We start from the raw sequence: 27,549 nt of genomic DNA on the forward strand, positions 1-27,549 counted from the left end.
CTTCAGCTCATTTTGTTCCAAGTCACAGGCATCAGGCTTGGAAGACCTGAGTGGGAGAGTAATTAACCTAATACACAGCACAGGGAATGGAAGCCCGAACCCCCAGAAGCCTTTTCTGCAAAAGGGCCAGGGCTTGGGTAATAAAATGGTGCTTTCATTCTCATTAATGGGGCAATTGATTTAAAGAACAGACCCAGTGGCTTATTGATCAGTTTTAATCATTAGAAAATGCTGAATTAATGAATCTAACTGCCATGAGGCCCCTGTGGGATCTGGGGAAGGCCAGTTAGGTACAATAACCTTGTCCCCTTCCAGTCCAGCAGACAGATTTATTTACAGAAATCTAGATTTTTTTTTTCTGGGAAAAAAGTCAGAGTCACTGGGGGTTAAACCATTTTTTCAGCTGACCTGAGAGATCATCCCAAGCCTTTGTAATATGCCTGTTTCTCCTGCCATGCTCTGTTCCTATCTAGCTTTTCAGAACAAACTTTTCATTTTAGAATAGTTTGAAATTATAGTTACAGAAAAACTTCAAAGATAGTAAGAGAGTTCCCAAATCCTGCACACCTGGCAACCCCCATTGGTAACACCTTAGGTTAACACCGTCACCACTAATGGACCAATGTTGCAATGTTATTATTTGCTCAAGTCAATACTTAACTCAGACTTCCTGAGTTTTTACTTGAAGTCCTTTTTCTAGTTCAGGATCCCACATTCCATTTAGTAGGCGTGTCTCCTTAGACTCCTCTTGGCTGTGACCGTTTCTTAGGCTTCCCTGTTTTGGTGACCTTGACAATGTTAAGGAGATATTGGGCAGATGTCTGTAGAATGTCCCTCAACTGGGTCTCATCTGAAGCTTTTCTGATGATTGCACTGGGGTTTTGGGAGGAAGAGCACAGAGGTAAAGTGTCATTCACATCACATCATTTGAAGAGCGCATGCTATCAACACAACCTACCACTGCTGATGGTGACCTCGATCACCTGGCTAAGGTCGTGTTTGTCAGGTTTCTCTGCTAAGGTCGTGTTTGTCAGGTTTCTCTGCTGTGAAATCATTTTCCTCTTTTCCTCTCTTGGCTCTTTGGAAGGAAGTCACTGTGTGCAACTCACACTGAAGGAGTGAAAGTTATAGACTCTCTTTGAGGGTGAACCATCTTCATGAATTATTGGGAATTATTCTGCATAAGAGGTTTGTTTATATTAATATGAGCTCACGGATATTTATGTTGACACTTTAGGTTATAATCCAGTCGTATTTTACTTCTTTTGTTGCTCAAATTATTCCACCTTTGGCTACTGGGGCTCTTGCAGTTGGCTCCTATGTCCCTATCATTGAGGGGTTTGGGTTTCGTGTGTGTTTGCGTGTGTGTGTGCACTTCTTCACTGTTGGCAGCAAAAGATGCTTAGGCTCACTTTGAGCATCTCCTGCCCTGGCCCTGGAGCCACTCCAAGGAACCTCCAAGAATGCCTGATTCCTTTTATTACTGGTTCCTACTATAATTTTCATAATGGGCTGTCATTTTGTTTTGTTTTGTTTTCTTTATAATTATAAGGGTAAGTCAGCTCATTGCATAAAATATAGCAAAGATATGAAAGAATGAAAATAAGTATCCCAAATAACCCAAACGGCAAAGAAATCCAGCATTAACATTTTGGGGTACTTCCATCTGGACTTTTTGCTAGTTGCTGACTCTTAAGAAGTCTGTGCTTTCACTCTTGATCTCTGCCAGACCAAGGGGCCTGATTTGCCTCTCTGCCCCAGCATCTGTGGTTGCAGCAGCGATTCCATTTGGCCATCCTCAGGTGGTCTGCTCGCTGAGCCCCTGCCCACTTCTCCCTCCAGGAGACTGCAGGCCCCAGAGGCCAGGAGCCAGGGTGTGTCCTCTAGCAGACTCTGAGGAAGTGAATACATCATTGTTCTATGACTTCCAACATGCGAGTTGGCCTCATTTTCCTCTTCTCTATGAAGCAAATGAGATAATATATACAAAGTGCTCAAAGAAAGGCCTGGTAAGAAACAGGTATCTTAAAAAGTGAAAAATGTCAGCCGGGCGCGGTGGCTCACTCCTGTAATCCCAGGACTTTGGGAGGCCGAGTGGGTGGATCGTGAGTTCAGGAGTTCGAGACCTGCCTGACCAACATGGAGAAACCTCGTCTCTACTAAAAATACAAAATCAGCTGGGTGTGGTGATAGGTGCCTGTAATCCCTGCTACTCAGGAGGCTGAGGCAGGAGAATCGCTTGAACCCAGGAGGCAGAGGTTGTGGTGAGCCGAGATCGTGCCATTGCTCTCCAGCCTGGGCAACAAGAGTGAAACTCTGTCTCAAAAAAAAAGTAAAAACTGTCATTATTAGAACCGTAATTACTATTGGTAATCCGAAGATACACATATCTAATGATAGAAGTTCAGGCATAGTGTGGTAGACAGGTCCCTGGGAGGGATGAATTTCCACAAGCAAACTGCCTTCTCCATGGAGACCTAATGAAATTCATCTGGTCCTTCTTGAGAATTTGACTGAGTTGGGAACTGTGTCTCTACCAGACCAGCAAATGGAAGAGAAGCTTCCTGGGGCTCCAGCTGAAAAAAGTATGTGCCGAGGGGCAGTACTGCACTATGGTTGAGAACATGGGCTCTAGAGCCAGGCTGCTCAGGTTCAAAGCCCAGCTTCGTCACTTACCTGCTGGGCAGCAGTCTGAGTTATTTTAACCTCACTAGACACAATGTAAGGGCAGCAATATTGAAAATCCCATAAAGATGCTGGGAATGTCAAGTAAGTTCACAAATGGAAGAACTTGACACAGTACCTAGCCCAGAGTAAGCAGCCAATTAATATTACTCGAGTTACTGTTTTTATTACTTCATCATTCAGGACTCTTTAGGTTGCAAGAACCAGGAAAGCCAACCCAGAATCACTTAAACAAAAGGGAATGTATTGGCTCATGTAACTGAACTTCAACATTTTACAGAATCTCATTGGCTCCGATTGGTTCATATGTCCATCCCCAAACCAATCACAGTGACTGAGGGATTATCCAAGGGTCACACTGGCCACTTTGATTCACAGGTTTTATCCCTACAGGAAATCACAGGTAGTAGATGTGGGGCTGCAGAAATGCAATATGCACTTTTCCTTGAAACTGCATCCCTTTTCCCTGAGGATGAAGCTTGAAAGGAGAACTCTCTAAGAGGTTAAGTATTGAGCTGATGCGCAAGTCACAGGCAGAAAGAGTAGCTGTGCAGCCAGGCTCCTGGCCAGGGAGGGCAGGTAAGGAGGGGAGGCAAAGTTTGGTAAACAGGAAGCTAATCTATGGGCAAGAATCATTTTCTTCCGCATCCCGACCTCTCCTAAAAGGTTCTCCACTGGTCCCTGCTAGGACAAAGGAATTACCACCAGACTAGAGTCAGGAGTCCTGGGCTGGTTCTGCTGTATGACACGAGACAGGTGGCTTGGCTGGTCTGGGCCACAGCCTCCTCCCCTGTCGATGATCAGGTTGGTTATTCCAGCACAATGTCAGCCCTAGAAATCTCTGAATTATTGACCAGATCAGTAATTGCTCTCTTGCATTTACTTTTCCTTCAAATAAAGAGATTGGCATACAGGGGAGGAACCCAGTGCAGCTGGCATGGTTGGCTCAGGTTCCAGAACTCAGAAACCAGACAAGAGTTGGGAACCCGTGATGTGGGAGGAGGGGTGTGCCACTCCTTACTAGTGCCTAATCTGTTTGAGACACTAATGTTTCAGTATTATCCACAGATTCTGATGCCAGGAAGCCCAGATGACTGGGGTCAGTCATTAGCATGCTTTCTGGAGGTGGTTCCCAGGCATAGGCTACCTGCAGTCTGGCTGGATGGGCCCTGCACCATGCTTGTTTCTGGGAACCTGGTTTTGGGGTTGCCATAATCTCTGAAAGAATCACTAGGCCACCCTCTGGGTGGGTCCTTCTGTAGGAATTATGGATAAAATTGTTCCAGTAGTCTTACCTTCTTGGGGAACCCTTCCTGGATTCCCAGACTGGGCTGGTTGTCCCTGCATCCTAGCCCCACAGCCCTGCTGCTTCTCTTTCTCATCACAGTCTTGTCATCTCTACCAATTGTCGGCCCACTTCACTGAACGTGTGAATAAAGGGACTGGGGTCTCTCTAGCCCCTAGCATAGATCTGACACATAGTGTGCGATCTCTATTAAATGAATGAATGAATGGATGGATGAATACATTTAGATAATTCAGATTACTCTTTCTAGCTCAGCAGTGCAAAGCAGGAAAACATGCCATGAATATGATTTATGGCAAGTTTTTAAACCTCTCTGAACCTCAGTTTCACCTCTTATAAAATAAATAGAATAATTTGTCCTTACTTCATGAGACTCTTTTGAAGATTAAATGAGATAATGCATACACTACTACTCACCGTCCTTACTTGAATATTCCTAGGTCCTTGGTGCTACATTAGGTTACAAAGAATGTATTTAAAGTAATAGAGTGATATTTAATAAATATTCATTTTCTTTCCCCAGAACTACCTTAAATTAATTTGTTGAAAGGATGGATGGATGGTGGATGGATTGAAGTATCGGGCTTCCAGCAGCAGGGGATGGAGTGAGTGTGTGGATACCACTGGCTCAGCAGAAGGTTATACCATTTTAGAGTAACTATCTTGGACTTTGGAGAGTTCCTGGGTATGAAGGTTTGGCTTTAATTAAAGTCTCAGCACAGTGTTAAATGCCATTTTATTTTAGGTCATAATTAACACTAATGAGATGAGTGGATCACAAACAGCGCACATTTTGAGAAAGTGAAAAACAACATCCGAGCTTGGTGGTTTTCATTTTCGCTTTTCCCCCTCCCATGCTCTGTTCAATTAAAAGTTTTGAGAAAATATTACAACCATACTCCTTGTCTTTGTGGTAATGAAGCATATTAATTTCAATGTGATGAATACAATATTCCACTGACTTTTTTATTCCCTTATCTACAAAAGTTTAAAATAATGAACCAATTAAATCAGGAGAGAAGAATGCAGGGTTTGCCTGGGGCTCCAATTCAGCAACCAGAGAACTGAAAGAACAAACTTTTTTGACAGAGTCTGGGCCAGACTTCATCCCTTACCTATAGCCGACAAACACTAAGTCAAATTGGGCAGATGTGGACCAGCACAGAACACATACTATATTGAGGATGGAAAGGCCAGGTTCTAGACCATCCTCTAATATTTTCTCAGTGAATATTTGTTGGATGTATGCATGGATGGATGGATGAATAGATGGATGGATGGGCAGATGGACAAAGGGAGAGATGGATGAATGAATTGTTGGATGAAATTGAATAATGAAGTAGATGACCTCCCATGGTCTGATTCTTCCTAAGGTAGCAAATTAAGCCTAGGATGGGCTAACCTAACCCTTCCAAGGACTTAGAAGTTAGGGCAAGAACTTACAAGTAAGGGTTCCGTTCTCTGACCTCACTCCCCTAGAGGCATAAACTATAAATTATAGAATTGGCCTGAGCTCAGTTTCCCTGGGAGCTCTGCTCTAAAGCAGAGCCCCTTCTCCCTGCACCAGTTTGGTTAACCCAGGTAAGGCTGAGCCTCCCCCAGCAGGAGCTTCTGCTTTGGAAGAGAACATCTTGAGCCAGGCATGATGGCTCATGCCTGTAATCCCAGCACTTTGGGAGGCCAAAGTGGTGGATCGCCTGAGCTCAGGAATTCGAGACCACCCTGGGCAACATGGTGAAACCCCTTCTCTACTAAAATACAAAAATGCAGCACACCTGTAATCCTAGCTACTGGGGAAGCTGAGGCAGGAGAATCGCTTGAGCCTGGGAGGTGGAGGTTGCAGTGAGCTGAGATCACGCCATTGCACTCCAGCCTGGGCGACAGAGTGAGACTCTGTCTCAAAAAAACAAAAAAAAAATTCAAAAAAGAAGAGGACATCTGGAGCAGGCCTGTGAACCTGACACATGGTCCAGATATCTCCTTGAGGACCTCTGGAAGTCTCCCCACCTCCCTGTGGTCCTTTAGGCATTAACACCACCTTGACACTGTGTCTTCTGAGGCAGTCTGGAAGTTCATACCCCACAATCTCTGTGTACCTTATCCCCCATTCTGTTCTCTCCATTGCAGATGGTTTAAAACACACACACATACACGCTCAAAATGTTGTTCCTTTGCTTAAAACCCACTGTGGCCAGGCTAGACAAATCCTTAACACAGTCTACAATATTCTGCATGGCCTGGCCCCTGGGTGTCTCCCAACCTGATCTGTCACACACCACCTCCACCCTCGCCTGTTCCCCGGTCCTAGTACTGACCTTTGCTTCATTCCTACACACCTCTTCAGCAGTTAGGCCCCCACAGCCCTCAGAACCTTTACACTTGCTGTCTTTTTTGCTTTAAATGTTCTTGCCCCACCTACCACCTAGTTAATGGCTATTCCTCCTTCACCTCTTAGCTAAAGCATCACTTCCTCGAGGAGGGCAGCCCTGATGAAACTTGCTATACAAACTCCAGCCTGGGTTGGGCCTTATCTTTATGCTGTCATGGCCCTGAGCATTTTTCCTTTATGGCACTAATCACAGCTTGTATGATATACACTTATGCTATTATTTGAGTTATGTCTGTCTCCCTCATTATGCCATTAGCATAAGAACCATTTATTTTTAATCACTGTGTCCCTAGTCCTTAGCACAGAGCCTGGCTCATAATAGATGCTTAATAAATATTTGCTGAATAAATGAATGAGTGAATGAACAAATGCCTCATTCAAGAGCTTTGGCTCTTCCTGCACTACTACACTACTTCTATTTTTCATCTCTTAACTCTCAAAGCACTTTCTTTGTGCTGAGCCTGTGCTGGGAGCTTCGACAGTAAAGCTTAAACAGTAAACTACAGTTGCTCTCAAGCAGTTCACACTTTAACAAAAAAGAGACACAAATACACAGTGACAATACAGTGTGCTGAGTGCTACAATAGATGGAGGAGTGCGATTTTATGGATGTGGAGAAGAAATCCTTCTATTCCTCACTGGAGGCTTCACTAAGGAGATATTCCCTAAGCTGCTTCTGGAAGGAAAACGTATTGGCCAAGAAAATAAGGGTGGAGGCAGAACTCCAGGTGAAAGGACCAGCATATGCCAAGGTTCAGAGGGCAGAGCCTGGCACTGGAAACAAAATGCAAGTCACTTCAAGGACTGAGTCCTGGATGAGGACATGGGCTATGAGAGATGAGGCTGGGGAGGGAGGCAGGGGCCAGATCACAGAGATCTTTCAATGACAGCAACATATGGCAGCTGCAGAGACAGCATGGAAGGGACTGGCGTGGTAAGACCTGTGATTTGGAGAACTCCCTCTCTAAGGGGTTCAGAAAAATGATGTCCATATTTCAAGTGAAGGACTTCCTCCCCTGGAGAAACTGAGGCTCTGCTCCAGGGCTGTCCATCAAATTCCTTCCCAGAATCCAAATGCTTCCAAAGGATGCTCAGTGTGGCTGACCTTGCTTATTCATTGTGGGGAGAATTAATTTCAGGGTGGGGAATTGTAAAAAAATATAAGATTAAGCGTGTAATCAGCTGCTGCTGAAAGTTGCAAATGCAATAAATAATAATAGCATTGAGAGCTGTTTTTAATAACTCACCAGTGTAATTTAGCCTCGGCTTCTTGGAGCATATTTAAAATATGTCATAGTGTGTCTAATGGCAAATGCCTCATTGCCAGCCTCTGAAGACAAATGTCTTCCCAGGAGGGAGGGGGGCAGAAAATAGAGGAGAAATTGGAGGATTTGATTGCAAACAGGGTGTAGGAAGGCAAGCATTGTTCATTCTGACACCACTAATTCAAAATCTGTGATCTTTGCCTAGACAATAGGTTTTAGTTGGTTTGTCTTGAAGGGTGAAGCAGATGGATAGTAATAATATGGCAAAGGGGATATTTATAATTCGTAAGAGAAGAGGTTGTTTTCAGAATCTATAGAATCGTCATTTTCATGCAGTCCACATTCTAATTACAGATCATCCCGGACTATCTATTATAGCAGGTCCCCAGGCAACTGATATCTTGACAACATTTGTTTTACTTAGTTGAGTTACTAAATATTCATGATACCATGAAAATGTGTTATTTAAAAGTGTTTGATGAATCCCGAGTTTTAGTAATTCATACATGCTGTCCTCACCCAACCCCGATTAGTCTAAACTGGTGGGATGGGGCTAGGAGTCCTCCCCTCTGGGGTAAACAACTTGACACAGTTAAAGTGAGATGAACTTTGGAGTCAGACAGACCCGAGTTCAAACTCTAGTTCTACCACTTACTAGCTGCGACCTTTTGCAATTTAAACTCTGAGGCTCTATTCCCGATCTCTTAAGTGAGAGTGGTGATGCTGATGACCATGACAGTTAGTATTTATGGATGGCCTATTGCATTATCTCTATCACAAGGATACAGTGACATAGGTCTACCATGGTTCCTGTTTCACAGATGAGGAAACTTGAAACTTAGCAAACTCAAGTAAGTTTCCTGAGGCACAGGGCTAGTGAATTACCACTCTGGGACCTAACGTCTGTTCTGGCTGGCTTCAAAGCCCATGCTATTAAGTGGGCTCTGATACTATCTTGTACAGTTGGGGGAAGATTTGAGAAGATATGTGTAAAGTATAGTTCCTGGTATGTAATTAAGACTTTGTAAATATCTCTTATATGGAAGGACTGAATTTCTCTTCCTTGGCTGTGTCCTCATGGGGAGATATAACATCTATGTCACTCTCAAAGCTTTGTTAATGTCCTTGTCACTCTATACCCTTGTCAAAGTTACTCCACACCCTTCAAAGCCTTAGGTTTTTTATCTGTAAAATGGCGATGTGGCGGTGGTGAGTGAGAGCTCTTACACATACTGCTAGGTTGGGGGTAAATTAGTGAAACAACTTGGGAAACAATTTGGCAATACTTAGTAAAAGGTGCATAGATCCTGTGACACAGCAGTTCTATTCCTGGGACAAACACTAAAGCGAGTTGTCTCCACCTCTGCACTACTGACATCTTGGGACAGATATTTCATTGTGATGGGGGCTGTTCTGGGCATCGTAGGGATTTAGCAGCATACCTGGCAATTTATTCCCAAGAAGAAAGCAATGAGGAAGCATGGAAGGGAGGGAGGGAGGAAGGGAGAAAGGGAGGAAGGGAGGAAGGGAGGAAGGAAGGAAGGAAGGAAGGGAGGAAGGAAGGAAGGAAGAAGGGAGGGAGGGAGGGAGGGAGGGAGGAAGGAAGGAAGGAAGGAAGGAAGGAAGGAAGGAAGGAAGGAAGGAAGGAAGGAAGGAAGGAAGGAAGGGAGGAAGGAAGGAAGGGAAATATTTAATAGTTAAGTTACATCCACAGGTTTGATTATAAATGTGTGTATTGAATTGGAATTTCTGTTGAAATTCTGATCCTTTCTAGACAAAGAAGATAAAAATTGAAACATGTCAATGGATATCTAAATATCATTACTCACTGGTTTTATTTGCAAATGGCTTTCCATTGACAACAGTTACATTTTGTTCAAAGCAAAAAATGACTGGTGCTGACAATCCACAGGAACATGGTGCAGTCATTAATGAATGTTCTCATTATTCCTCCCTGCTGGGAGGTATCGACCCCCGTTCTCCAGCCTGTTTTAAGCAGAGACCTACATCTCCACCTGTCAGCTTGGAACCCTAGTACAGGATGTTGATGAGATGGAGAATGAAGAATGGACCCTGCAGGCTGAAATTTTGGGAGAGTAGGTTCTGAAATTTATCGCAAAGGACACGGAATCCTGGAAGCAGGGGTCAAGATCCTCCCAAAATTGATCTCCCAGAACGCTTGGAATGATTGTTCCGAGGGTTTTCTAAAATGCCAGGGGAAAATCAGGAAGCTTCTCTCCCATTGTCTTCCCTCCTTCCTCCCCAGTCTCCATGGAGCTGACAATAAAATCAAATAAGCAGACCTGACTGAGAATTAACTCCTGAGGGACAGAGACCCTGGGGATACAGAGCCAGCCCTGCTGGATTCCACAAGGTGCTGCTTAAAGCACAACACCTCTTCCCGATGATAGATTCTGAAAGAAGGCCTGATAGCTAGATGCGCTGAGGGTTTTTTTTTTTTTTCCTAACCTTTCAGTGTCTGTCTAAAATTGCTCTGGGCTGGGTACAGTGGCTTCCACCTGTAATCCCAACACTTTGGGAGCTGAGGCAGGAGGGTCGCTTGAGCCCAGGAGTTTTAGACCAGCCTGGGCAATATAGTGAGACATCTATGTCTAGAATTTTTTTAATTAGTTGGGCTTGCTGCCTGTGCCTCTAGTTCCAACTACTTGGGAGGCTGAGGTGGGGGGGATCACTTGAGCCCAGGGTGATGAGGCTGCGGTGAACCATGATTACACCACTGAACTCCAGCCTGGGCAACAGAGTGAGACCCTGTCTCAATATATAGGTATATATAGGGCCGGGTACAGTGGTTCACGCCTGTAATCCTGCCACTTTGGGAGGCCAAGGCAGGTGGATCACGAGGTCAGGAGTTCGAAACCACCCTGGCCAACATGGTGAAACCATGTCTCTACTAAAAAATACAAAAATATTAGCTTGGCATGGTGGCACACACCTGTAGTCCCAGCTACTCAGGAGGCTGAGACAAGGCAATCACTTGAACCCAGGAGGCAGAGGTTGCAGTGAGCTGAGATCGAGCCAATGCACTCCAGCCTGGCAACAGAGCAACACCCCATCTCTAAAATAAAATAAAATTGCTCTGTAAGTTGACGCCACTAAAAATATCATTAGTGGTTATAATAATTAAGATAAAGGAGAAAACTGTGCAGAGCCCAGCACAGTGCCCGCTCCATGGAAAATCCTGATGACATTTAGCTTCCCTCTCTTTGCCCCCATTTTCTTATCTGTAAAACAGAAATAATGCTGTATCCTAATTCAAAAGTTGATTAGGGGTTGGTGGGGTTAGATATCTAACCCCACCAGTGGGTTGGAGAGTGGCATAGTATTTTTTCAACAAATATTTATTGAGAAACTGCAAGATGCAAATAGATGTAAAAGGTTAAACAGAACTTTGCAAATTGAAAATCCTAAAGGACGTTTTAGACTTTGTGAACTTCCTAATGGGTCAGACTTTTTATCTATCTGCAGTGTCCAACAGGCGCAAGAGCTTGGGTGGACTGTGAATATCTAAGAAAAGAGAGAGGAAAGGAGGGAGGAAGAGGAAAGAAGGAAGGGAGGAAAAAGGGAGGGAGGGAACCAGGAAGGTGGGGGGAGGGAGAGAAGGGGGAGGAAGGGAAGGAAGGGAGGAAAGGAAAGGAAAAGGAAAAGGAAAAGGGAAAGGGAAGGGAGAGGAAAGGAAAGGAAAGGAAAGGAAAGGAAAGGAAAAGAAAGGAAAGGAAAGGAAAAGAAAGGAAAGGAAAGGATTACAGGTGGGAGGGAGGGAGGAAGGGAGATATCATTATTATTGTGCAATTGTTATCTTTATATAATTTAAACAAACCCATCCTGTGCCCACAAAAGGGCACCAAGATAAAGGCTAAGATAAAGAACACACGAATCATTTTCCCATTTTGATCAGTGATGGGAATGGTAATGATTTTCTCTCTGAACCATAACCATCTTACGGTTAAATAATTACTCTCTGATAGAATCAGGAGCTCTGAGATGGTGCTCTGAGGAGTTCTTTCATCTCTTTTGCACCTTTTAAAGAAAAGAAAACTTTAAGTGCAATTATTGGCATTATTTTAATACCAACTGCAGCAGAACATTCTGGAAAATGAGGCCCCTATCAAATTAGTTTGTCCAAATGAGGTTTAGACAGTACCTTACCAGGAGAACCAGTCAGAAAGCCCCCGTGGCAGCAGCAAGCCCTGTTGAGTCAAGGGCACATGGATGTCGTACTGCACATGTGTTTTCAGATAACTAAGTGAATTGCTCCGATCTTGTGGGACGTTGCACCACGGGGCCTCTCCATTTACTTCAGGTTACACAGCAACAAGCAAGCTGAGAGCAGCAGAAGTAGCTAGCTAAAATTGCATTTGATTTTGTGACTACTAGAGGCTGATACTCAAGTGAAGTTTAAGCAAAAACAAATCATACTCAGCTGAAAACATTTACCTGGAAGAAAGATTTGTGGCTGGAGAATTGAAGTTCATGCACCCAGCAATTTCCAGAGGAAATCTGATTCCCCTACCTGAAATAATACTTCTACCTCTCCCCAGATCCAGATCTCCAGACTATACCTACTCAATATGTGACTTGTCCATAGGGCCCAGCTGATCATTATTGCCTCGAGCTTATGGTTAATAATAATAGTAATTATACTAATATCATTATTCTTTCTGCACATAATTACTAATTCATCTTAATCTCACAACTTTATGAAGTACACACTGTGAATATCTCTGTTTTAGAGGTGAGAAAACTTAGGCCCAGGGAAGTTAAGTAACTCACCACAGTCACAGAGCTAAGTAGGAGGCAGAGTTAACAGTCAATATAGGCTTCTGACCCAGAGAGTGTGCTCTGGACGTCTGTGCCACATTGCCATTCACTGGGTATCAGGGACTGTGCTGAGCAGTCTATGGCATCATCTCATTTTGTTATTGTAACAACTCTGTGCTATGGATATCAATATTATCCCCAGGTGAGGAAACTGGCTCCAAAAGCTTGAATGACTTATAGTGGTCACACATCTAGTAAGTGGCAGAGCTAAAATTCAAACCCAGAGCTAAAATTGTTTGTCAAAAGCTTGGCATTTGTGAGTGTGACCATCTTGGTTTCCAAGACCCCTGGGAGACCTTGCAGACCACGGCCAGTATTCATTTGTCAAGATGCAAGGACCTAAATTGGAATCCAGTCTTTTTTGATGTCTGGATCATACCAAAAGTCAGATATCTGGTCCATGAGGTCAGCTAATCCTCCCCGATCCCACGCCCCCCACCCCCAACACACATCATCCTCACCCAGAGAAACCTTTACACAAATCATCAAACCTTTGTTTCTTTGAGGCAAATGGACTTGAGGGGGGAAAAAATGCCTGTCAGTATTGATAAGGAATTGAAGAGGACCAACAACGTGAAGATTCTTGGCCAAAAAAAAAAAAATAGTAATTTGGGACAAATTTAGTAAGAGGAATATCAAAATCTATGCAGGCTCACATCTCCAATACAAACATATTCACCTTACACTCTATATGGAAATAGTAAAAAGCAATTTGTGAAGTAGATTCCATGAGTGCTCCAATTAGAGCAAACATTTCTCATCAAATGAAGGTTGGAACGTCAATAAAGATTTCAAAGCTGGTTACATGTAGAGAGATTTGTGCAGAAACCTTGTGGCTCTGATGGAATTGGGATGTGAGAAGAAGGCAGGTTTTCTTTTCTTTCTTTCTTTCTTTTTTTTTTTTTTTTGACACAGAGTCTCGCTCTGTCACCCAGGCTGGAGTGCAGTGGTGGGATCTTGGCTCACTGCAAGCTCTGAGAAGGCAGGTTTTCTAATAAACAATTAATGTATCTTTCACAAATGCCAAATCACAGACTCAGCTTGGGACATATGAGGACAGCACAGACTTTGGAGGCAGGTAGACTTTGGGTTGTTACTCAGACACCCACTACTATGAGACCTGGATTTCCTTCTGACGTTATTGGGAATAAGAAGTGGCACCTCACCATTTCTAGGAAATAGTAGGTAAGTCTTTCTGGTTGCCACTGAGGTGGCTCACCTGAGACACAGGTGCTCCTAAAGTTCAAGATTGGGAGACAATCAGAAGGGGAATTGTCTGTGAAGTCAGAATTCTTGGAAGAACTTAAGTCTTTACACAGTAACAGCAAAGCAGAAAATGGGAACCACTACTCCTCCTTCTTGTATCATTCTTTCCCAGAAATACCAGAAAGCAGTAAGGCATTAAGTCTAATTCCTGGCACCTGACCTTATATCTAACAGATGCTCAGTATTACCTGTTGATGGGACCTCACTCGGAATGTTTTGTATGCAGCACTAAAGGGCAATAGATGAAAATTTGGGAAGGGAGCCCAGGAAAATGGCTGAGAGGAGAGCTTCTGCCTAGATTATATATGAGCTTGCAAAAAGGGAGAATACACAGGAGGGAAGATCAAGAACAGCATGAGTTTTATAAGGCAGAGAGTTGTTGTAAAGGAAGCAGTAGGGAGAGGGGAAGGAGTAAGTAGAAACCTAGAAGAGATACAGCTAAGAGAAGCCAAGAGAACAAAGTATTGACTTACCAGAAACATAGAAGTCTTCCTGCTTCTAATTTAGTTCCGCATATCTGGATATGTGAATGCCAAAAATTATTACACTTGCTAGGGGTCCAGAGAGGAAACAAAGTAAGTCAGGAAAACCTCTGGGCAGGTGAATTTCTCAGGTTTTCTTCCGGGGCAGATGGGATCTGGAATGGTAGCGTGGCACCCTGTTAATTCAGAGACAGTGGGGAGGTGAAGAAACACTGATTTGTAGCATTTGCTAATTTCTGTGGTGGCAACACCCTACCATGGCTGATTTCAAGCTAACAAAGATTTAACAACTGCCTTGCTGATTTCCTGAAAATTTAACAATTAGCTTTCACAAGCTGCAGCGGGCTGACCCCAGGGCATCACTGCCTACACACCAATGAGAATGAAGATTGACACAAAGAACAGAGCTGAGAGACAGAGCAGGGAAGACAAGATTTTCCCGAGTCTCAATCCAATATGTAGACTATGCCTCCCTTTTCACAAAGAAGGAAGGGGAGGAGAGGCCAGCCTTCACATTTAGTTATTGTTGTTTTGAATCCATTACGCACATGCATAGGAGAAAATTTCAGCAACAGTCACCCTCTGAACGCAGTTCCTCAGTTCTCTCCAGAGGCAACTAAAATGCTCAATTACTAGTGTATTCTTTTGGAAATATTTTATGGATACGACAGTGTGTGTGTGTGCGTGTGTGTGTGTGTGTGTGTGTGTGTGTTCCTTTCCAATATTAAAATAGTAACATTAACATTGGTAATAGTGCTACTAAACAACTTAGGTTTTTTTTTTTTTTTCATTTAATAGTATATTTTTAGTATCTTTCCAGGAAAAGATACATGGATGTGCCATATTATTTTTAATGGCTTATATGGTACTCCTTTTATGTATGCACTATAATTTATGGAACCAGTTTTCTCACTGATGAGCATGTAAGTTCTTTCAGTCTTTTACTGTTATAAACAAATGATACAACGTTTGTGCACATATGTAGGTATCCTTACAAGTGGAATTTCTGAATAAACGGACATATACAATTGATTTATGAATTTACCTTCCTGCCAATGATTCAAGAGAGTGTCTTTGCTCCACAGTGTTGCCAATATAATGTATTCTCAAAATCTGACAGCAGCATTTGTGAAGTGCCTACTTTGTTTCCACACTTTACACAGGTTCTCTTATTTGTGGTAAGTTTATTTAAGAAGAGGAAACTGGGCCTCACGGAGATCTAGGAACTAGCCCAAGGACAGGTCTCTGTGACTCTAAGAGTGCAATCTTCCCTTTTCTCCATGTCAAGCACCTTTCCCCACCAGGCTCACTGCTGACAATCCAGTGTACGTGTACGAAGAAGGGAAAGTTCCCCCATAGAGCCCAAAAGTTTAGGGCATGCCGACAGCACCACTCTTTTTCTTCCTCATTCTTTCTTTCATTTCCAGAACATTTGCTCACTCAGTGCTGCCCAGTGGTGACTTAGCCAGCCTGACTACCCATCTAATAATTTCTGATACTAATATAAAACCTCCCCAAAGACAAATATAATTGTAGACGCACTCCAGTTTACCATAGCTTTCCTGGTGGTACAGTTTCCAGGGACAGTTCACTGTGTCAAAGCAGGGACTGTATACGTTCCAGATCAGCTTGTCAGGTTTTTCACTGGGGAAGTAAAGACAAATTGTTGTCCCTTTGAAAAAGTATCTTTCATCTCTCCATCTATCTGTGATCTAAAGCAGTGGTGCTCTTTCTGTATGTCTTTGAAATGGTCTACACTGACACACGTTTTTTCTGAGCTGCCAAGAGAATATGCCGTGAGACGTTGCCGTGATGGTTACAGTCAGCTAGCAGATTAGGGACTGGTTAAACTGTTGGAGAAATTGCCTTGGGAAAAGAGGAAATAAAAGCAAATATTACTATGAAACATAGAGATTACCAGCTAGGAGGAGGAGAGAAGTGGAGGGAGGGGGAGGAGTGGAAGGAAGGGAGGGAGGGAGAAAGAGGAAGGGAGACTGGTGGAAAATAAACCGTGCACTTTAGGAGAACAGCGGGAAGGGAGGCTTGGAAGCCTGGTTTTCCCGGCTTTGAATGACCGCCTAGCGCTTGCCGGTGCACCAGGGTGCTGTGAGGATGTGGGCAGAGGGCGAGTCCGAAGGACTCCAGACACTGGGAATAGTGGTGGTCGTGTGCTCCTCCCTGAAACTTTTGCACTACCTCGGGCTGATTGACTTGTCAGACGGTAAGCGAACCCTGGAGCTTCCTCGTTTTCTGTGAATGCTTTTTTCCGGCTTCGGTTGCTGTGAGAGTCGTTTCGAAAATGCACGGAAATGAGGGCGGAGACCCGAGAGATTTGAAAAAGCCGGGCTGAAACAGCGTGGTATTGGTCCCCGCCTCCCCCGTCGAGCCCCAGTGCTGCGCTGTCCGTCGTGCTGAAATGTGGCGCGCCAGGGGAGTGCGGGAGTCAGGGACTTAGGGTCTCCTGCTCCGGCCCTATGAGCATGTGAGTCTTGATGGATTATTAGCTATGGGTGAGGCCAGCACAACACATCACAATTCTCTCTGAAGCTGTCTGGTGACTATGTATATTGTGATGGAAGCCAATGACTTTTAAAAGCCATTATGTTGATGAACTTTTTAAAAGAAGTTTAGGAGATTATATGGAGGTGAAAACCTTGTAAAATGCTAATCACAGTGTCTGACAATTAGAATACATTTAATAAATGTCGGTTTCTTTCCTCAACCCTTATAAGAACCCTTATTCCAAAGCCACCTCCTCAGCTCTGACTTCAGCTCCCTTTCTTAGTGAGAATGGGGTTATAAATCCAGGCTAACCCGATTGTTTAGGATTAGAAAGTGATTTGGTTTCCAACGTTGAAGGAGCTCAAGAAACAAAGAGTTTTATTTTTCCTTCTTATGAGATACTGTTCCAAATAGAACACAGTTTGTCTAGATGATTTTTGTCACATAAAATTAGGCTCCAGGAAAGATTCCAAATTTCATGAGCAATTGGGCTCATAAAACAAGATCAAACTCCAATAGTGTGTATTCAAAGTATGTATAATGTGTATTCAATGTCTGTTCTTCCACCGCTGCATAGTGTAGACAGAATTTCTCTTCCAAGGGGCACCACATGACAAAACCGTACATAATAACGAAATGCATTTGTAGACAAAGGACTAGCTAAAATACCAGCTGAAAGTGGGAAGACCAGAAACTGAAGTGTAAGATGAGGTAAGCCCTGGAGTAAGAGTCAGGAAATCCACTTTCTATCCGTAATCTGTCTAAGTTTAATGTTGGTCAAGTCATTTTTTAAAAAATTTTGGGTCTTGGTTTCCTTATGATGACTTGAGATCTCTGTTCCTTGGAATTCTAGAATGATCCAAAGGTTTCTTTGAATTCAGTTTTGTGGGTTGAGACGGGCAGCCAGACTGTGAGTCCCTCAGCTCTGCTTCAACCAGAACAGCTCCACTTTACTGTTTGGCATGTTAGCCCTGTATGTAAGGATGTGTTTTAGCTTTAGGTAAAATTTAGTGACTCTATGACCCTAAGGCCCTGCTTCCCTGAGATTTTGAAAGCTGAATCACATTCAGAAAACTTTTTCTTCCTTAAAAATCACCTGAAATCTGACAATCTGGAAGACTAGTTCTGTCTGCTCCAGCCCTTGGTTCCTTAGATGTGCTTTTCTGAAGATCCAAACTCAACCTGCCAGTCAATACCAACTGAGCAGAGCCCCTGTTCTCCACCAGATTTCAAGAGAACATGTTCCATTCCTGCTCAGAGCTTCAGAGCAGTTACCCCTAAGATTGCACATTAATGCAACAGCTTCCTATTTATTTCCTTCTTCCCTTCTCTCCTTCCTTCCTTCCTTTCTTTCTTTCTTTCTTTCCAGAGTCTCTCTCTGTCGCCCAGGCTGGAGTTGAGTGGCGCGGTCTCGGCTCACTGCCAACTCTGCCTCCCAGGTTCCCGCCGTTCTCCTGCCTCAGCCTCCTGAGTAGCTGAGACTGCAGGCACCTGCCACCAGGCCCAGCTAGTTTTTTGTATTTTTAGTAGAGACAGGGCTTCACTATGTTAGCCAAGATGGTCTCGATCTCCTGACCTCGTGATCCACCCGCTTCGGCCTCCCAAAGTGCTGGGATTACAGGCATGAGCCACCATGCCTGGCCAAGCTTCCTACTTTCTTATAAGGCTAAAGTTGCAGTAGAAATATTCCCCTGCTCTTCCTTTCCATATCATAAGTATCCATCTTTCTTCCCCTGCTTTAACTTCTCATGATTGCAGTTTTTGTTTTATTACCACAAAGGATATCAATCATTCATCTAATGTTATAGCAATGAAGGGATTTAAGGTGAAAGGTAGAGAACATATGTTGAGAACTATTTCCAGAAACTCTAGGTGAAGAAAAAGAAGGGAATTAGCATTTATTCAACACCTACAATGTGCCAGGTACAGTGCTAAGTACTTTTATATACATGAGTTAATATAAACCTCAAAATAATGCACTAAGGAAAACATTTTAAATAATGCTGAAGTTAAATATCATGATTCCTTTTATATAAGGAAGAAGACAGATTTAGAGAAGTTAAATAAAATTTCCAAAAATGCAGCAATAGCAAGGTGGAGGTATTTGTCTCTAAAATTTCACCCTCTGTTCTATACACCAAGTACCTCAGCAAGTAATCCAGTTCCAGATGGGATCTGTAGTCTGCCATTAAGTCTTTACCACACATAGGCTCTTATGCTAGAGCCCTTACCATATGGTCCAAAATGCCATTTTTAATGTGTATTTGATATGGGAGACTCTGTTCATAATTTGAGTACTAAAGAGAGAATACCACCTCCTAGTAGATACACCAGGACTTATGTGATGCCATCATTCTAGGGAGAGCAGTGGAACATCTCCAAGGAACCCATCTGTAATCTTCCTTAGGCCCTTGATCTTATTCCTATTTTATTTTTTAGGGTGTTTTTTTTTTTTTTTTGTCTTTGAGACTAAATCTCACTCTATCACCCAAGCTGGAGTGCGGTGGCATGATATCAGCTCATTGTAACCTCCGCCTCCCAGACTCAAGTGATTCTCCTCCCTCAGCCTCCCAAGTAGCTGGGACTACAGGCGCACACCCCAGCTAGTGTGTGCGTGTGTGTGTGTGTGTGTGTGTGTGTGTTAGTAGAGACAGGGTTTCACCATGTTGCCCAGGGTGGTCTCGAACTCCAGAGCTCAGGTAATCCAGCTGCCGAGGCCTCCCAAAGTGCTGGGATTACAGGCATGAGCCACCACACCTGGCCAATTTTTTAGGGATAATTTAGGAACAGTATACAGATACTGGGTCGAGAGTCAAAAGAGCTGGGTTGCAATTCTGGTTGTGCCATTTACCAGTTGTGTGAGGTTGGGCAAATCTCTTTCTCTCCCCAGCTTTCTCTTTCCTCATTTATACAATAAAGAAATGAGAATGACAGTTGTATTAATTTCTGAGGACTGCCAGAACAAATTACTACAAACTGGGTGGCTTAAAACAACAGACATTTGGGCCGGGCGCGGTGGCTCAAGCCTGTAATCCCAGCACTTTGGGAGGCCGAGACAGGAGGATCACGAGGTCAGGAAATCGAGACCATCCTGGCTAACACGGTGAAACCTCGTCTCTACTAAAAATACAAAAACTAGCCGGGCGAGGTGGCGGGCGCCTGTAGTCCCAGCTACTCGGGGGGCTGAGGCAGGAGAATGGCGTAAATCCGGAAGGCGGAGCTTGCAGTGAGCTGAGATCCAGCCACTGCACTCCAGCCCGGGTGACAGAGCGAGACTCCGCCTCAAAAAAAAAAAAAAAAAAAACAAAAAAAACAGACATTTATTCTCACATAGTTCAGGAGGCTAGCAGTTTGAAATCAAGTTGTTGACAAACTCCCCTGGAGTCTAAAGTCTCTAGGGAAGGATTCCTCCTTGCCTCTTTCAGCTTTTGGTAGCTCCAGTGTTCTTTGGCTTGTGGCAGCATCACTCCAATGTCAGCCTCCAGTTTATCGTAATGTATTATGACAGTCTTAGGAAAATAATACATAGGTCTTTGGAAATGTTTCTTCATTTGCCACAATATGATATCAAATAAAATATAAAAGTTCAGATATGGATAGACCTATTGATCTGGGATGCTAGTGAATGTAAAGGCTTAGGTCAACTTCTCTCTGCAATTCCAAGGAGGATGAGAAGTAGCAGCCTTGACCTCCCACTAGCGGGAGTTTCCCTCCTTCATCCCTGGTCACTGGCCACACAAGGACCTGACATCTCCCAGTAAATGTGCTCCTCTACAACCTGAGCCACAAACCTCTCTCTCTTTTCTCTCTTTCCTCTTTCTACCTCCATATTTGGTTGGCTATTTTTAGTTCTTCTGCAGATAGTTACACTTTAAATGACACACAGTCTTTAATTACTTACATGTTGACTTGAAACAATGTCTGTTGCTTACCTTCTTGGAAATATCCTTCTCCTTCTCCTATCCTTCTCTCTGTCTACTTAATCTGTTTATCATATTCTCATTTTTACAACATCAAAGTTTATAATGCTCCTTCAAAGTAAATGAGAAGGGTATCCTCTGGCCTCTCCTTGCCTTAACAACCCTGTCTCCTGCTCTGCGTGGGTTCCCAATTTGGCCCTAAGACTTCTCTGTTTGTGTGATCAGCAAGAGGACGTCAAATACTTTTCATCCTCCAATGAGTGGAACACATTCTGTGGTCAGAAGCCATCTCATTACTTCCGATCTAAAAGGGACATCTAGAGTTGCCCAAACCCAGGCCAACCACCCTCCCATTTAGCCACAGCCTGAAGACCCCCACTGTGATCAACAAAATAAGACTGACTCCAGATCCCACTCTGTTAACTGCCTACCTAATACCCAGATTCTTGTAGCTGAGAGAGTCTCTTCTAAAATCCAGCCCAAAAGGCACACTAGATTTGAGGATCGGAATAGCTTGTATTCTGTAGTCTATTATAGCCAGCATAATAAACTTTTTTGTTTGTTTGAGACAGAGTCTCACTCTGTCGCCCAGGCTGTAGTACAGTGGCACGATCTCAGCTCACTGCAACCTCTGCCTCCCAGGTTTAAGCGATTCTATTGCCTCAGGCTCCTGAGTAGCTGGGATTAAGGGTGCATGCCACCACGCCCAGCTAATTTTTGTATTTTTAGTTGAGACGGGGTTTCCCCATGTTGACCAGGCTGGTCTCCAACTCCTGATCTCAGGCGATCCACCCACCTCGGCCTCCCAAAGTGCTGGGATTACAGGTGTGAGCCACTGTGCCCAGCTGATAAATTTTTAAATTTACTTTTTCTATTCCATATCATAGATTCTGTGAGGAAACAAGGCCAAATTTGAGTAAAAGCAACTGCATTTAGCTGGCTTGAACTTCTTCAGAGAAAGAACAACATAAAATATTCAACTCGTCTGATTTTTTAAATGACATTTCCTTTTTATTTATATTCAATTACAAAGTAATACATGAACGGATTCTCCCTTTTTTAAACCATCCCTTATTCTACAAATAAAGTGAAAGTATTTGCTGCTGGCCTGTACTTCCCATCCCCACTTTTGTCCCCAGGACAAAGTACTACCAGGATACTAGTGTTCAGAGTCAGCAGATTCCTGGTACTGACATAAGGAGGATCACCACCTAATTTTTAAATTATAAAAAATGAACACAAAGTCCATTAGAGGAATGAAATGAACCTACTTTATAGGTACGTAATATTTCTCTTTCCAGAGAGAAAGGAGGAGAGCAGAGATAAGATAGGAACATGAGAGCTACAATAAATGAGAGAAGAGAGAAACTGTCAGTAATGGCAGGGCAGAAAGAGGGAAAGAGGTGGGAGTGAGAGAGAGGGGGAGGGAGGAACAGAGGAAGGCACTAACAAGGAGAGTCAATCAGTTCTGAGGCAAGCACTTGATTCTCCGTGGTTCACTTGGGTATCCAAGTAAGTTATTTCCTATAATCATTGGTCTTTAGGAGTCTGCTTAGCTAATTAACGGTTTGCCAATTGTTTTTTGTCCTGTATCCTCCAGAGACTTTACACCGCAAAGTCAGACCACAGCAGCCCGCCTTGCACTTGAGTTGTGGCCAAAGCACCATCCTCACCAGACAAAGCCAGCCCCACAGCAGACCCTGGCCTGTGAGTGTCTGCAAACTGGCTGTAAAGAACATTCTGTCTAGTTACTTCCTCAGTAACTTCTGGGGCTGGGCATTGGAGGTTTTCTGAAATGAAGTGTTCAGTGTCTCACACAGCCATGTGCTTAGAATATTCAGTGCAGCACTCCACTGATCCAGTGCCCTTGAAATGAGTAAGCACTGCAGCCATCTTCCTTTATTTCCCTCAAGGCGATATCCAAGGATTAAAAAGTCAGAGCCATCTACAGATTCCTCCTCTCTACCTTCCCCTGCCCTCTTTGTGCCCTTCCTCTTCCTCCTCTCCAGCCCCAAACGTCTCTCCCAATCCACAGGCCTCCTCCTGGGATGCCCACTGGGGCTGCTCCTCTGCATTCTCTGCCTGAGTTCCCTGCTGTTAATCTGTCTCTAGCAAAATTAACCTAGCTTATGTCCCATGCCCTCTGGACTCTGCCTGCTCTTGAATCACTCTTAAATATCAGGTTTCTCCTTAGACAATCATTTTGTTGTGGTTGTGATTTTATGTGTAAAAAAACCTGAGTAAATTTTTTTTTTTTTTTTTTTTTTTGAGATGGAGTGTTGCTCTGTTGCCCAGGCTAGAGTGCAGTGCCATGATTTCTGTTCACTGCAACCTCCGCCTCCCGGGTTCAAGTGATTCTCCTGCCTCAGCCTCCTGAGTAGCTGGGACGACAGGTGCCCACCACCATGCCTGGCTAATTTTTGTATTTTTAGTAGACACGGGGTTTCACCATACTGGCCAGGCTGGTCTCAAACTGCTGACCTTGTGATCCGCCCATTTTGGCCTCCCAAAGCACTGGGATTACAGAAGTGAGCCACCGTGCCTGATCAAACCTAAGTAAATGTTTTAAAATTATACTACTAACATAGCATACAGGCTTTAGACTGTTGGTTGCTTTTAAGTTTGCTTATTTTAAAAGCTAGAGAGAAGATGGTTGAGGTGCTCTTGCCTCCAGGAGTCACTCTGAGCTGTGCCTCCTGAGGAAGTTTGCTTTAGGGGAGGCATTGCTATGTTATATACTCTATGATGCACCAGCCATTGGCTCACCAACGACTTTGGGCAAAATACTTAACTTTCCTGAGAGTTAGTTTCCTCATCTATTTTACATATTTAGCTTCTGTGCACAACTTCCTTTGGTTAAAGAATTCCTTGCCTTTATAGTAGTGGATGCTATCTAAGTATGATGTAAAATACTGGATGATAGCTAAGGTTTTTCCAAACTTAAAGCCTTTATGCTTCCATAATTTCACTTTATTGATGTAGGAAGACACATGATAGACTTACTTTCAAGGTGGACAGAAGGGATGTGACCTAGCCAAGGCCACAGCATTTCTGTATGACACCACTGCCATGACAACCATCAGTCTGAATGCCTTATGAGTGCATCCTATGGGTTACGCACTGGCCCCAAGCCATAACCCCTAGGACTCTAGAGCCAGCAGCAACCACAAAACACTGAACTAATAATGAGTGAGATCTCTGTTCCCACAGCTGGCACAGGCTAAATAAGTTGAGGGGTTATTGCAAAACCCAAGATGAGATCACTGAGCCTCTGGTATCAAAAAGGTGTATTTCATAGAATGTTTAGTTGGACGAGAGCTTGAAGAGCATGGAAATGATCTGGTATCATGGTAATAGCCCTGCAACTGCAGTCAAAGACCAGAATTTAGACCCCAGTTCTGCCATTTGCTCACTAATGACTTTGGGCAAAATACTTAACTTTCCTGAGAGTTAGTTTCCTCATCTATAAAGTGGGGTAATATAACCCACCTTGCAGGACACTGGTAGGATTCATTGAAATAAATCGTAGGAGAACATTTGGCTCAGTGTCAAGCCTATATAAATACTCCACAAGGGCATAGAGCGGGAATGACTTGCCTAAGATCTCCTCCTGGAAATCACACAACGATGCCATTAGTATCATGTGGCCCACAGACAGCTGGTGGGCACAACCAGACTGGCTCAGCATTGCCATGGTCCAGGAGGCTTCTGGTGTCCAGGGAAGAAGCAGGGTCCCCTGAGCGTTCCTCCTCAGCTCCCAACACTTCCCTCCAGGCACCAGTAAGCAGGGCAAGGTCCTGGAGGGGGCGCCGAAACACCACTCGAGATCCTCACTCTCAGGAATTCAATATAGAAAACACATTAAGACCTGTTTACATGGAACTGCTGTTTATAATTATTGTTCCCTATGGGATATTCCCCACTGCTTCCTCCAATCCTGCTTTAAACTGCTCAACTAATAGAGTTTTCCTGGCTTCCCCAGGGAGACATTCACAGATGCTAATAGAGACATAATTCAAAAATTGCTTGATATACATGCCCTCAATTTTCCCCAAGAACCACCTAAGTAAAGAGCCCTAGACATGTAACACACTCATCGGCCAGATGCAGTTTAACATGCGTGGGGTTAAATATAAAGGCTACCACAGCCAGGTTGTCATCAAGCAGCAGCAGGCACGGCCCTTTATCCTAAGGTACCACCACGACCAAATGCAACAGGAAAGAAGCAGGCTGCTGGGTGGGACCCCTGGAAGATCCCCTCCTCTGTAATTTCCACGTCAAGCTTTTCCCAAGCCTTTTCAGGCAAAGCAGGGAGTTTTGAAAATAAATTCCCCAGGCCTGGAGAAGCAAAGAATCAATGCTGAACAGCTCCAGAAATAATAGCTTCCAGCTCTCTGATCTATAAAGAGGATAATGAAGGCAGAAAGAAGGGGCAAGATATTATAAGACTGCAACAATACATTGCAACATTACATTACAGAATTACGGAAAGCAAGATCTAGCTTCAGATGCCAGTTCATGCACTTACTCCCTGTGTGACCCTGGGAATCACTTAAGCTGTCTGAGACTTAGCTTGTCTAATGACAAACTGGAGATATTAATATCACCTCCTAGGATTGTTGCGAAGGTAAATGGAGATTGACAAATGTGAACACACTTAGTATGTCTTTACATAGTAGGTATTCAATAAACTCTATACATCTTCCCTTTCTGAAAATCAGAATATGTGGAGCATGGATATGCTTATATGCTGGTTAAACAAATGCATGAATGTTGAGCAAATCATAAAATACTAAAATTAGAAGACTAAAAGGAGTAAACTAGGACCGATTAAAAGAAGTTTGCCTTCCCCAAAACCCATAAACTTAATGAAACTTGCTATCTCCAGAGGAAATTAATATAAATTTAAAATAGCATAGGTTTGAGATGACTTTAGAGAAGTTTCTGGAGAATAGATCCATCACTGGTTAATAAACTAAAAATACAGAGAGAACTGCCCGGGGTTACATGAGTAGAAATTCGGTGTCTCCACCACTCCTTTTTATTGCGGAGGGAACTGACACCCAGAGAATGGAAATACCGAGCCCAGAACTGGGGATGTGGTCTCCCATCCCACTCCCTCGCCCTCTCATCCCCTCCCCCGGTCAGTGTTCTTTGCCCTGTGCTGGCATCCCTGGGGATGGGCCAGCCCCGTCCCCCTGACACACACACACATTGTCCCTTCAAGACAGAGTCACGCTGACACCATGTGGAGTGACCTGGAAGCCCCCACTCAGTCCACCAGCCCTCCCTCGTCACACAGGAATAGATGGGAGGGAAATGAAATAAGCTGCCATCTGCTGCACATCCTCTGTGTGCCATGCTCTGGGTACCCACCTAATCCTCGTGAAGACCCTGAGAAGTAAGTGTCCTTCACAGACCAGGCAACACCAGCGGGCAGGTGAAGAATGTGCGGAAGCTGCACAGTGCACGGTGACAGGTATGAGAGCCAAGTCATTCAAACTCCCTGGGTCTAGCACCCAGCTCTTCCCACATCTCTGCCTTTACTGAATCAAACACCTGAGCACAGAAGGCCCTCCATCAACATGAACTGCTTTGAATTGACATGAACAAGCTTCAATCAAACTATAAATGCTGAGATTTTTCAATTATAGAAAGTATTTGAAAGACCCTATAAATTCCTCTGTCATATCACGTGAGCTGCATTTACTGCAGCAGACACTTTTTATCTCAGGCTTGGAGGAAGGATTAGCAAGAAGAAAATGGAAGGGGTCTGAGGAAGGGGTGGCAGCCTGGAGGAGGACAGCAGCGAGAAGCAGGCTGGAGGCAGTTCTGTGTTGCCGGCCTTCATCGGTGTGGCCTTTGGACAGCGCCTTAGCAGGAATGTGGTGGAGAGCAGCTCCTTCACTCCTGAGCAGAGCCTCAAACTCTTCAGGCAGATCTAGCCTAGATGAGAATCTTGGCCTGGACCCTCCGGGATGACAGATGCCATTGCTCAAGAATGGGGAAAAGGCTGAAGTGCTCCAGCCAAAGACCTCAATTTATCTTCAGGACAATTTTCACTGGAAACCTTGCCTCACCACTGCCCACTTTTTCAGAAGTTATTAGAATGCTAATCTATAAGAAAGATGACTATTAAAAATAAATTAATAATAGATAATACATTTTGGCTTACAATTTTGAATAATATAGCCATCCCAACTTAAAGTAAAAATTCATATTCATATATTTTTAATAACCCTGAGAGATGTTTTCCAATGAACCACACATGGTTCATTTTTATTATCCTATAAAGAGACATTACGGGCAAATGTTTTTTAAAATGGTAAAACAGAACCTTAGAGCAGCTTTCTTTTGGAGATCTCTAAGCACTTTCTAAGCGTCAGGACTCCCTCCTGTCATCACAGAGACTGAAATGAGGAGATGGTCTCTGTCACCCCCTCACACATCAGTGAGCCCCAGACCCTCATCCCTGGTCAGATGGAAGCAGTGTGGCATGATTACAGTTCAGATTCCAACTCTGCCACTCAGTGACTAATAGCCAAGCCCTAATAATAAAGAAAATGGAAATTTAAAAAATAATCTTCCTGAGGTTGGTTATGAAATGCATTCAACACAGCACCATCCAGAGAGAGGCTCTTTTTAATTGCTCTTTTCTTTCCTGTCGACGCCCAGAATCACAAAGGATGCCTGAAAGGGTCACACATACATGTCTGTGCCCATAACATGGCACTGCACATAAAAAGGGAATAAACACGTGTTGCCCATGTGACAAAGGTCCATGAGCTCTGTCTGCAAAAAGCTGTTGAGTTTAAAGAACAAATAATTCTGAAAAATCTTCAAGAAGATGAAATTTTTAGAACTCAAAGGCAGTAAATTAGCTGCTTTCCAAGGA

General features: G+C 43.7%; 1 protein-coding gene across 7 annotated transcripts in view; it reads left to right on the top strand.

Moving 5' to 3' along the window:
* The window catches only part of KCNIP1 (Kv channel interacting protein 1), a 389,539-nt gene that overhangs the window by 316,454 nt on the left and 45,536 nt on the right, over positions 1–27,549 (top strand). The window contains exon 2 of one of the 7 annotated variants that reach the window (XM_011947767.1): positions 4,515–4,676. The exons of 5 other annotated variants lie outside the window; for them this stretch is intronic. The gene's annotated coding sequence lies outside the window, so the exon portion shown is untranslated. Of the gene's footprint in view, positions 1–4,514; positions 4,677–16,365; positions 16,454–27,549 lie in introns of those variants that run through there. One more of the 7 variants, XM_011947769.1, reaches the window with a different exon arrangement.

Source organism: Colobus angolensis, unplaced genomic scaffold (genome assembly GCF_000951035.1).
Source record: "Colobus angolensis palliatus isolate OR3802 unplaced genomic scaffold, Cang.pa_1.0 Scaffold27, whole genome shotgun sequence".
In the NCBI taxonomy this organism is placed as follows: domain Eukaryota; kingdom Metazoa; phylum Chordata; class Mammalia; order Primates; family Cercopithecidae; genus Colobus; species Colobus angolensis.